The sequence below is a fragment of the Hemicordylus capensis genome, chromosome 2 (assembly GCF_027244095.1).
Source record: "Hemicordylus capensis ecotype Gifberg chromosome 2, rHemCap1.1.pri, whole genome shotgun sequence".
In the NCBI taxonomy this organism is placed as follows: Eukaryota; Metazoa; Chordata; class Lepidosauria; order Squamata; family Cordylidae; genus Hemicordylus; species Hemicordylus capensis.
The window spans coordinates 39,378,445-39,390,427 of record NC_069658.1 but is presented as its reverse complement, the minus strand read 5'-3'; the positions used below and the strand labels follow the sequence as shown (position 1 = coordinate 39,390,427).

The 11,983-nt window shown below is 48.8% G+C and overlaps 1 protein-coding gene across 12 annotated transcripts in view; it reads left to right on the top strand.

Moving 5' to 3' along the window:
* The first annotated feature begins 562 nt into the window (after positions 1 to 562).
* Positions 563 to 11,983, top strand: part of ELOVL7 (ELOVL fatty acid elongase 7) — an 83,910-nt gene continuing 72,489 nt past the window's right edge. For 3 of the 12 annotated variants that reach the window (XM_053303978.1, XM_053303969.1, XM_053303985.1), the window contains exon 1: positions 807 to 942. The gene's annotated coding sequence lies outside the window, so the exon portion shown is untranslated. Of the gene's footprint in view, positions 700 to 806; positions 943 to 1,065; positions 1,310 to 1,372; positions 1,585 to 11,983 lie in introns of those variants that run through there. The other 9 variants (XM_053303977.1, XM_053303970.1, XM_053303971.1 and 6 more) reach the window with 6 other exon arrangements.

Genomic DNA, 11,983 nt, shown 5'->3' with positions numbered 1-11,983 from the left:
TTTCAGAAGGAACTTCAAGACTCTCCTGTTCTCACAGTTTCTTAATTAGAATTTTAATAATTTTTAATAACTGTTTTATGCTATTGTTTTTATTGTGTCATGTATTTTAATCTGAATATTATACTATATTAAGAATAATTAACTTCTAAATTTTTGTGTACACTGCCTAGAGAGGTACATATCTGGTGGTATAAAATATGATTGATAAATAAATAATAATAAATATTATTAGAGCATAAATAGGGCACATGATGGGTGAGGGGGTTGTACTGGATCAGGGCTGCCAATTCTGAATGAAGCTGTTCTGGACATTCCCTCCACACTCCCCGTATTTTTCAGAACACCAAGCCACTAAAATCTCCAGAATTGCTTGCAGTGGTTACCTGGAGCATGATGCCGATTGCTAGAGACTCCAGGCCAATCCTGGAGGATTGGCAACCCTACCCCGGATATCATCCTCGCCCGCCCACCCCCGCCCCTGGAATATGGGGCTGTAGAGTCTACCAGCGTTCTCTGTCTAACTACAGAATGTACACCAATGTGCGGCAAAGAGATTCAGCCCAGTACGATTATGCGACCCGCCTAGGCGATGCTGCTCCCCGCTTAAACAGCCCCTTCCAGGTGAACTTTCTCCAGTCTCCACCCTGAACCCGAGGGAAGGGCACTCTTCCACCGCCACCTGATTTGCAGCTGCGGCAGGTCTGTCGGGGGCCGGGGGCGGTGTGCGGGGGGGGGGCACCCCGTAGAGTCACGTGAGGGAAAAGTGACTCATTGCTTGCTCCGGCCAATCCCATGGGCGGATTCTGCCAGCGGCTAGCCGCGAGGGCAGGCGCAGGGCTGGGCTGGGCCGCGCCACGCGGGGAGAGACCCGGAGCCGCTTCCCTTTTCTGGCGGACGGGTTCAGCACCAGGGGCCAGACTGGGCTCGGCTCGTCGGCGGAAGGTGAGTGCCTCTCGCTTGCCTGAGAGACCTTCCGCGGCGCAGGCGCTTCTTTCCCTTGGCCGTGGTTGGATAACTGGCGGCATCACCAACTTCCCGGGAACTTTCCGCTTTGGGAAGCCTGAGTGGCACGGAGCAGAGCCACCTGCTCTCCTGGGCGGGCTTGCTGGGAGGCTGGTGGAAGAGTGGAAGGCTGGGCAGAGTGGGCTGCGACTGAGCGGAGGGATGCGCGGTTGGCGGGGGCAGTGGGAGAGGAGGTGGAGAGAGCGAGCGAGAGCGCGGCTGAGGGGGGCAGCAGCAACAAGAGGCGAGGCAGCCGCAGGCTCGCGAGCTGGAGAGGCGGCGGGATCTGGGATGTCACGCCGGGCTGGTATGTTAGAGAGCTCTCTCCCGTATTGGCCCATGGCTAAGAGCCCTTCTGTTGCAGCCCGAGCGCGAAGACCTCCTTCTCGCCGTCTCTGGTCCCTCCTGTTGGCGCTTGGCCTGGCAACCCTGAATTCTCCTGGTGTCCAAAGAAGGAGGGGTGGGTTGGCGTGTGGAGCTGCTCTGCTGTGACACGCACCCGCCACCGGTGACAGCTTGGCCTTTTCTCCTAGTCTTTTGCACGTGAAGCGCCTCGACCCCAGTTTCGAGCTCTTAGGTCAGGTAGATAAACCAGCAACGGGGTCCGACCGCTACCTGGGACGGGGTCTTTGTGCTGCTCGCCTTGCGGTCGCTTGGCCGCTGCCGGCAATTGTTTTGATTGCTGTTTTGATGGTTGCCTGGGACCGCCTTTCATACATGGGAACTGCCTGATCGGATTAAAAACGAGGCCCGATGGAAAGGGACGCAAAGGTGTTCCCAGCCGCCTGACCTACAAACGGAAGCCGCCTCCTACCCTTTGAGCTCGTCTGCGTCTCGCCCTCCCGATGATTGTTTGCCCATCCGGGGAGGCGAGAGGAAACCGGCGTGGTTTGTTTGCTCGTGGCGCGCTACTGCGCTTCGAAGTCCTTGTGTTTAACTTCTTGACTTGCAATTAGTCCGCTTTCCCCGTCTTTTCCCTCCTGCCTTCGTTAAGCCTGTAATATCCTGTTCCCTAATTGGGGAATAGGTTATTATTATCTCACACTACATATGTGAGCACTGTAAAATATTCCCCTGAGGGGATGGGGCTGCTCTGGGAAGAGCACCTGCATGCTTGCCTGCAGAGGGTTCCGGGTTGCCTCCCTGGCATCTCCAAGATGGGGCTGGGGGAGCCTGCTGCCTGCCACCTTGGAGAGTCCACTGCCAGTCTGTGTAGACAGTACTGAGCTCGATGGACCAGTGGTCTGACTGGATATGAGGCCCCTTCCTGTGGCCCCGTGAAAACTCTCTCCCAGGCTTAAGACGAGTCTGTTCTTGTAAAAACAAGTAGGCAGTAAGGATGGGAGAGCAAGGAGTGGAACCGTTGAATTGCTATGGGAATTGCCATTTTCTGTGTTGTGCAAGGTACCAGATCAGTGATCCTATCTCCTGGGAAAAGGGTGGTTCTCTTGAACTACTCCATACCACAAGGATAAACTGTGGGGGTTGTGACTGATCAAACAAGAATATGGGTGATAAGTTAAGCCAGGTGAATTTTTATTTTTATTTTGCTTTGTCTTTTGCTGGTGTGTGTGTGTGTGTGTGTGTGTGTGTGTGTAGCCCAGTGTTAGAGCTTCCAGGTAGAAGGTTCCAGGTTCAATCTCTGGCATCTCCAGGTAGGTCTGGGCAAGATCCCTGCCTGCAACCCTGGAGAAGCTACTGCCAGTCAGTGTAGACAATACTGAGCTAGATGCAACAGCAGCCTGACTTAGTATAACACAGCTCCTTATGTTTGGGAGGGGGCAATGTGGCCATAGCTCAGTGGTGGAGAATTTGCTTTGTATGCAGAAGGTCCCAGGTTCAGTCCCTGACAGCTACAGGTGGAGCTGGAAAAGACTCCTGTCTGAAACCTTGAAGAGCTGCTCCCAATCAGTGCAGACAATACTGAACTAGATGGACCAATGATCTGACTTGGTCTATGGCAGCTTCCTATGAAGCAAATTTCTCGGTTAGAGATGTCTCTCCCAGCCAGTGTGCTTGAGAGATCTACCTGCCCCCAAGGGTTAAATTTCTGCCCCTTAATATGAGGCTAACTCCAGGTGCTGCAATTTACATGAGGGGTGGGGAATGTGCTGTAAGAACGGCTAGAAAATATTAACTGATATGGCCTGGCAAGTTGAATAGCTTGAAGGAACACTCATTAATGAGACAGGCTTGGAAAAATTCCACAAGCATTTGTTAAGTGGTGTTTGCTGACCACCCATTTGACCAGCTTCACCAAGCTGAATGCGTAGAACTCAAATTACTTAACTGTAACAATAGGAATAATAAAATGGTCTGCTGAGTGCTGTTTGTCCAGCTGCTGGCATTCCCCCCGCCCCCCACCGCTTACCTTGCCTTTCATCTCTCCTGAAATAAAGAATCGCTTGTGCTTTTTACAGGCGGTCCTGTCCTTTTTCTGTAACTGTGGATCCATTTCTCTTTCATCTCCTTCTAATCCTATATTTAGATTTATTGGATTTATCTCTCCTACCTCTCCCCAAAGATTTGGAAGTCCAGTGTCGTAGTCTGGGTATTGCATGTGTTCCTTCTAGCTGATCAGCCATAAAATTGTTGGTTGGCCCTGGGCAGGCCTCTTGCCAAAGATAATGGAAAGGAATCATTGAATGCTTAGAGGTGGAGGAGACCTTGAAGGCATTCGAATCCAACCCCCTGATCAGTGCAGGAGACTGCTAGAGCACCTTTGACAGATGGCTGTCTGGCAGTGTTCTCTCTCTCTTTTTTCGCCGTCGGTGTGTGGAATGAGTTTTGTTCTGGGCATTATCAAGGCAGTGTTTCTGAGCGGGATCTAAAATTAACTAAGTGGACATCAAAAAACCTGTGAGCGTATTCCTGTGCACACATGCCTTAGAGGGAACACTGCTGTCTGAAAATGCCCTGTGAAGGAGAGGCAACTGTCCATCTCACAGAGGTGTTGCAAAGGCATTCATCCTGAACAGCTAGATGCTATAGGCTTTCTACATATGTAGGTTTGTCCTGTGGCAAGCTACAACCAGTTCAGGCTCAAGGTTCACCAGTATGAAGGCTGCATTATGTTGTCGAAAACCTTTTGGTTACATTTATGCTTTCTGTTACATTTACATTCAGGTTACACCTGAAAAAAACCCCTGGAATGTGCAGAGGCCCTAAGTGGTTCAGGGAAATCGCAATCTGATATGGTCTGCTGGTGCACAAGGTCTGGCTATTGTATTTGAGGAACTAGGAAGGTATTCCCCACCCCACCCCCATCCCCGGGCAAATTGGCTTAAGAACCTTGGGAGAATAGAGGATTACTGTTGTCTGTAACATGTGGCGTGACTTGCTTATGTTACCTGGAAGTTTTTCACACCCAGCTTTTAGTTCGTATCTCTTCCAGAATAGAGGGTGTGTGTTCACATAATATCTGCCAAATTTACCCCAAAGCCCCTGCAAACTACTGGAGAGCACTTTTTAGGTGCTTTATTTAGGGTTTTCATTGCAAATTAGAGTGTAGCCTGATTTATATCTGGGGTAAAAAAAATCCACTTTTTACTTTGTTTTTTAGAACTTGCAGTAAAGCCTTGGGAATCCAAGTTTCTGAACCCCTGGATTAGTTGATCTGTGACAGTCTGGGAGGTGGCTGGTCTATAATAGTGAGGGGCCTGGGCTAGATTGATAGTTTTCCTTCTGGTTCTGCAAAATCCATAGACTGAAGGAGGGAAGCGGCAGGATACACAGTCCTTCACTATGACTTAAGAGTTTCTTGATATGCTCATGGATCATATATGCTTATGCCCCCTGCTGACTGAGCTAAGAGCAAAGAGGCACCTTTTAAAAGTGGTGATTCTTTTTATTTAGCAAGGGGAGAGTGACTGGTCCTATCCAGCCCCAGCACAGTATCCCTCCAATGGCGGTTGCTGGTGTCTGACTTATGCTTCTTTTTTGGATTGTGAGGCCTCTGGGGACAGAGAGTCTTCCTTCCTTCCTTCCTTCCTTCCTTCCTTCCTTCCTTCCTTCCTTCTTTCTTTCTAAACTGCTTTGGGAACTTTTTGTTGAAAAGCAGTATATAAATATTTGTATTCGTATCTAGTGTCACCTCCTGTTGGTAATTCTGTATGTACTAGTATCTTTCAGCCTGTTAAAATAACGGGCGCTAGTAGCCTTCTCCCCGCACCTTCCGCCCCAGTATCCAGGGCCGCCACCACCTCACCGGCCGGGCCTGGGCCCCCGCCACCGCCGGCCTCCCCTTTCTGGGCCGGGCTGACTGCCGCCGTCTCCGTCCTTCCTGCGGTCGGGCCGGATCCGCCCCCGCCGTCTTTCCCCTCCCGGCAGTCGGGTTGGATCCGCCGTCACCGTCTTCCCCCTCCCCGCGGTTGGGCTGTACCCGCCGCCGCCTCTGGCCTCGCCGCGGCTGGGCCGGTTCCTCCCCACCGCCAAGAGTTCCGCCCACCGCTGCCGCCTCTGCCCTCCCCGCGGCCTGGCCGGTCCTGTTGCCGCCACCTCTGGCCTCCTCGGGGCCGGGCCGGACCTGCCACCGCCTCTGGCCTCCCCGCAGCCGGGCTGACCAACCGGCCAACATGGCGGCCGGCGCCTGCGTCCTTGTCTCCCTCGGTTCTTCTGCGCACGCGCACCACGCATGCCCAGAACGGCCGAGGGAGACACGGGTGCAGACACCAGAGACACGGGTGCACACACTAGGGCTTTATTATATAGGATTGGCTACTCTCCCCTGCCCCCTCAGCCTCCAATAGAATCTCTTGTGCCTTAATCATCTGTATGGTAGGCACATATTTAAGAGGTTAATTCAGGTTCCCATGGCAAGCCAATGATCGGGAAGGAGCACCTGCCTACCATGCTACTATCAAAGGTGCAGAGTCCCACTGCCAAAACACAACAAATCTTGCAGAGGGGGGCAACCCCTTGAAGATGGGGATGTGCGATACTGACTAGGTACTGTCTTAGTATGTGAAAACATGCCTTCCTATCCCTGGAGGTGTGGATTATTTGTCAGGAACATTTATACTGAATAACACCAGCTGAGCTATTAAAAACACTTTAGATATATGCAGCTCAGAGGCAGAGTGCTTCCTGGAACATTCATTCAAACCAAATAGTTCTGGGCAAGCCAGCAGCTGTATAACTCTGCACGTTCTATTCCTTTCCCCTTCCCACCACTTAGCCCTATATTTTTTTAATAAGTCTTGAGTTGTCTTTAAAGCTGTAACAAAATGGACTTGACCTGCTCTGTGAATATTGTGATGTGATGTGGTCTGAAGGCATATGATATGGCAGCTTTGCTGAAGCTGAGCTGATGTGGGTCTGGTCAGTACCCAGGATGGGAGGCTGCTTGGGACTGTATGGCACGTTGAGTTGCATTATGCAAAAGATGTGGGTGGAATTAAATACTGATTCCATTCATGCTAGCTAGCCTATTCAGGTAATCAGCCCTGGACTTTGAGCCTAGGCAGTCTTGGGGAGGTGGATGTGTGGTCTGAGGGTAGATAAAAAGGTAGTATAAATCAGCCTTGTAGCACCTCAAAAACAAACAGATTTATGCGGCATGGAATTTTGTGGACTCTAAACTTCAAAAATGTATTCCATATAAAATCCATTAGTCTTTCAGGTGCTACAAGAAGAGAACCTGTTTTTTGCTGCAACTGAGTAATCTGACTAATCCTAGAGGCTAATTCTCATGTGCACAGGAAACTGGGCTAAGGGACCCCAGCCCGGTTTCCTGTGCACATGTGAACTGCCAGGAGCCATGCGGCTCCCGGCGATAGGCCCGCTTAATTCCCCCGCTTCAGTGAGGTTAGCGGAGTGAGTGTTCCGCTAACCCCATTTCAACTATCGTGTGCTGTCACGGTGCTACAACAAGCTTCCCCGTGTCGTAGGACTCCCCAGAATGCCCCATGCACTCATGTGGGGCATTCTGGGATTTCTGGGAGCCAGGTGGCCCCCGATCCCCACTGCCCTGACTGGCTTCGTGACGGAGCCAATAATCGTGTGGGTGGCCAATCCAGCTGCCCAGGGAGGGCTGGATGCTCGCGTGCAGAGAGTGGGTCGAGCCTGATCTCCTGGCCAAACCCCTTCCGGCTCTCCACACTGCTTGTGTGGAGAGCCTTCTAGTCGGTGGTGTTCTTACCCCTGAACTTTGGGGCCCAAGGTCCAGGGCCTCCATACCTCCTGGGTCCCCCCAAATCCTCTTTAGTCTGTCCTGGGTGGTGTGGTCACTGCTGACCCGCACTGTGCCGGGCGGCCGAGTGTGATTATGACCTGTGCCAGGTGCTTTAGAGACAGAGGACGGAGTGGGGAAAGAAATATGTGGCATGGGAATATGTTAAATTGCGTGTTGAAATGTTTCTGCGACTGCATATTTGCATGAATATACCTGTTCTATAGTCTTACATTTTTGTGAGTTCAGTTGCTGTTTGTGCCCTCAAGAACCCACATGTTAAAATTACTCTGTGTGTGTCACGGCGTGTATATGTGTGTATAGGGGGATGAAGCTTAACTTGCAGGAGGGTGGATGGGTCCAAAGGCCTTTAGGTCCAGGCTATAAAATTATCTAAGTGAACCTCTGACCCTAGTATCCCAAAGGGGTACTTGAAGGGCTCCCAAGGGGTGCTCAGAGCCCTCCTGCCTCCCCGTATTGCAGCTGCATTATTTGTTCCCCATCTGAGAATCACCAGCTTGAAGTCAAGCCTGTGTGACCTCAAGGATGTGTCTGATGCTGAAAGGAGGGAGGAGAATGAAGACCCTCCTCCTCTGTTCCTGATTGGTTGGCTCTGTGCTGAAGCTCAGTGTACCTCTCCCCTCAGCCTGACTGACAGGGTTCAGAAAGTTAGCACTGAATACTCTCCTTGAAATTGTTAGGACAAGTAAACTTGACTGATTAATTTTAATAAGACTATTATGACTAACTTATTTGGGATGTAAGCCAATGACTGTAGTAGCCGGTCTCATAACTATAACATTAAGAGTGTGTGTGTGTGTGTACACATACATATGTGCATGCTCTCTCTCTCTACCCCCACTCCCCCCGCCCTCTGCAGGGTACCTGAGCTCAAGGTTTGTGACAGAGGTATATTTGTTTTTTAAAAGGTTGGGAACCCCCTGCGCTGGAAAGATCTGGGATGTGTGCATAACTTCATTCCTGGATTGACAGCATTCATATTTGGCACCAATAATGTGCAGGGCTTTAACTTTTTAGACTTCAGTCTCACACATTCTAACTTGGGCATAAGCACACTTAGGATTGGACTGAGGTGTAAAAAGCAAGTGTTTTAACTGATGTTCTCTGGCCCAGGGCTTGACAAATCCCCAGTGGCAGACACCTAGAAATTTAACTGTGGCACCTAGTCTAGGATATTCAGAGGCTGAGTTATTTAATAAAAAATCTGTACTTGTCTCAGGCAGTTCTGTTTCTGTTCTAAGTATGTTGCTTGTGTAGGGGATAAAGAGAAGCCTGTTTACTTTCCACCTCCACAGTGTCTGTCACTAAAGTCCAGTAATCCTGTCAAGTACCCATTATCTGTCTCCTAAATTTTTGGGCAGGCTCCTAGATCCAAAGAAAACTGAGAATATTGTAAAATGGGTCCAACATAAGTCCGTCTCTATGATTGCGTTTCTGCGCATAAGCCTGGAAATAAGTCTTAATGAACATTTTTAAGAGGGCTTAATTCTAAGTAAACATTCATAGGATTGGTTGCTTAGTGTTGCTCCCAAGGAACTGTTGTTTGATATGGGTTCCCAACCTTTTTTCCACGAATGTACCTATAAAGAAATCCACTGGGGTTTGGTAGGGATGTCCATGCAACACGATTTGGACATGGAATCGCAGCACATCCCCTTCACACAGAGGGCTTACACATCCCCTTTAACAAGGAGGAGAGCAGGTCCATAACTGCTCCTATGCCGCCTGCCACCTCTTCCTTAATTGCGGTGCCCCACCCCCACCTAACATCGTATGCCAGTGGCGCTTCCCTGCACGATGCTGGCAGCCATATTTGTGCTGGCATCATTCAGGGGCAGCTGAAGGAGAGCCCTGCTGGTGCACGATTATAGCTGGGATGGCTGCCATGATTACGGAAGTGTCAGAGGAGCAGGTATGGTCCTGCTCTCCTCCATGTCAAAAGGGATGTATAAACCCTCTGTGTTAAAGGGATGTGCTGCAATTCTGTGTCCAAATCATGTTTTGTGCACATCTCTAGCATTTGGGCAGTCTAACACACTCACCGCTGCTCCACTCCCACCACTCTCTGCTTCCATAGAGAACTCAAGTTTGGGTCTGAACCAACCTTTGGAGGATCCCCTCTGTCTCCACAGAGCAGGAGCCTGGCTTGGTTCTCCCCTTCAGTTAAGTTTTCCTTGAAGTAGCTCAGCCAAGCGGTCAGCTCATTGGGGAACTGCAACCAGAGTCTCTGAGCAACACACACAAGAGGTGAGATTGTTGTCTCTAAAAGATTTCTTGATTAAACTACAGGAAACAAGATGGGTAGGAGAGCAAGTGGGCATTGGGAAAATAAAGCAGAAGTCATTTCTAACTCCTAACACAATCTAAAGTCTAAAGCAAAACACTTGCATATCTTGATGGAGAATGGTTCGGTTCAGTCAGTAGATGGAAGTAGCTGACACTTAACATAGGCAACACACAACTTTTTAAAGAGTTGCTTAGGCAACACACCTGGAAGCATAACCTTCTGCCAATCAGAGGTATGTCATGAGGGCTCAGGTTGACAGCTCTTCAGCCAATAAGGAGTTGAGATGCCCTGGTGAGTAGAGGCAACTGTGTGACTGACACCTGTCTGTAGTTAAAAGAATGTACAGTCACCTCTCCACAGGGTAGTTGAGGTGCAAAGTGTCAATTTCTTGTGTGCTAGACAGGATTAGGTGATTAGTGAATGGCAGATCCGGTGGATGCTGTGATGTGATGCTCTCACTTCAAAATGATGGAGGCTAACTCCCATCATGCATGCGGTTCCTTGACAGTACCCTTCTGCTGCAAACCTTTAGCTCAGGTAGCCCATAGAGATTTTATGTGTGCATATGGTTCCTTGACACCTGCCTTCTGGCTTGAATCGGGGGGCAGGTGGGTTGGTTTTACCCCACAAAACCAGCCACCACAGAATCAACCAGGTTCACTAAAGACTCTCTTGACATGCACCAACTAAGCCTACTTACATTGTCTAAAGATTCTAACTCATATAGTGAAGCCTCATGGTAAACAAGGAGTAGACAGTTACATTGTTTAAGTATTCTAAGGCATATAGTAAACATCAGGGTAAGCAGGGAGAAACAGTAAGAATTCCTGAGCCAATGGCCCATCTTCCGCCTCCCTGTTTCCAGTGGGAGGCCCATGTCCCAGTCAGTCACGGGAGAGGGTATGCACGACCACATTCTCTTTCCCTTTAGTATGTTCTGTGACACAATCATAGTCCTGGAGGGCTAAGCTCCAATGCATAAGTTTGCAATCCTTCATCTTGGCACTTTGTAGCCAGCAGAGGGGCGAGTGGTCTGTTCTCCAGGTGAATTTCCTTCCGCATAGGTATGGTTGTAGCTTATCCAAAGCCCAGACCAGTGGTTCCCAACCAGGGTTCCTCCAGATGTTGCTGAACTACAACTCCCAGCATCCCCAGCCACAATAAATTTTAGCTGAGGATGATGAGAATTGTAATTCAGCAACATCTGGAGGAAACATGATTTGGAACCAATGGCCCAGAGACAACAGCCAGCATTCCTTTTCACTTGTAGCCAGATGCTCCTCCCTAGGGACCAACTTTTTGCAGAGCCATGGGGCAGCATTTTTTGTCCAGCCCCTCTTGAGTTAGCACAGCTACCAAGCCTCTGTCTGAAGCATCCGTGTACAGTATTAAAGGCTTGTTGATATCAGGCTCTTGTCAGATGGGCTGGTAGGAAACAACTTGGGCTTTAAGGGCATCAGAGGCTCTCTGGCATTCCTCAGTCCAGACTACCTTGTCTGTTAGGTGTTTCCTACACAGATCCATGAGGAGCGCAGCTAGCTGGCTGAACTGGGCAATAAAATGAATAGTTAATAAGTCCCGTAAATACCCAGACCTACTGCTTGGTTTTGAGTGGGTCCCAGTTTACAATGGCTTCAGTCTTGGAGGTTACAGGCTTGATGTTCCCTTGGCCCACTCGATGGCGCAGGTAGACAAGTTTATATAAGTCTATCTGACACTTGGCTGCTTTGGTAGTTAAACCTGCCCCCTTTATATGCTGCAGAACTCTTCGTACATGTTCCAAGTGAGCCTGCCAGGAATAACTGAAGACTGCCACATCATCTAAAAATGCAAGTGCAGAGTCACTTAATCCATTTAGGTTATTAATCATATGCTGGAAAATCGTGGGCTGTTTTGTAGAATGAGTGGAAGGACTCTAAATTGAAATAAACCAATGTGTGGTAAAAGCTGATTTAGTCTGAGCATCTAGGTCCAATTCTACGTGCCTGTATCCTTTTGTAAGATCCATTACTGTCAGGAACTTGGCTGAGCCCATTTTGTCCACTAATTCATCTATTCTGGGCATTGGATATGCATTTAGTTTAGTGATTTTGTTGAGAAGCCTGTAATCTACATAAAAGTGAAGACTTGTCTGGTTTGGGGACCAGGACTACTGGAGCAGCCCAGGGGCTTATGGAAGATTCTGCAACTATCATTTCCAGCATGTATGTTTGTATGTTTGTTTAAAATATTTATACCCACCCCTCTAGTACACTGCTGCTTAGGGAGGATCACTACACTAATGAAAAGATACAATGCAAAATAAGACTAATAGTTAACCAGATTTAAGTTAGATAAGTTAAAAGACCAGGCTAAAACCACATTTAAAATTACAATTTAAAAAAAGTTTCAAATTAAAAGTTATTTTAAAAGCCAAAAATTGAGAACTGTAAAAACTAAAGAACCTACCAAATATAAACAGAGATGACACATGTAAAAGCCTCTTTTTAAAAGATGTGTTTTCA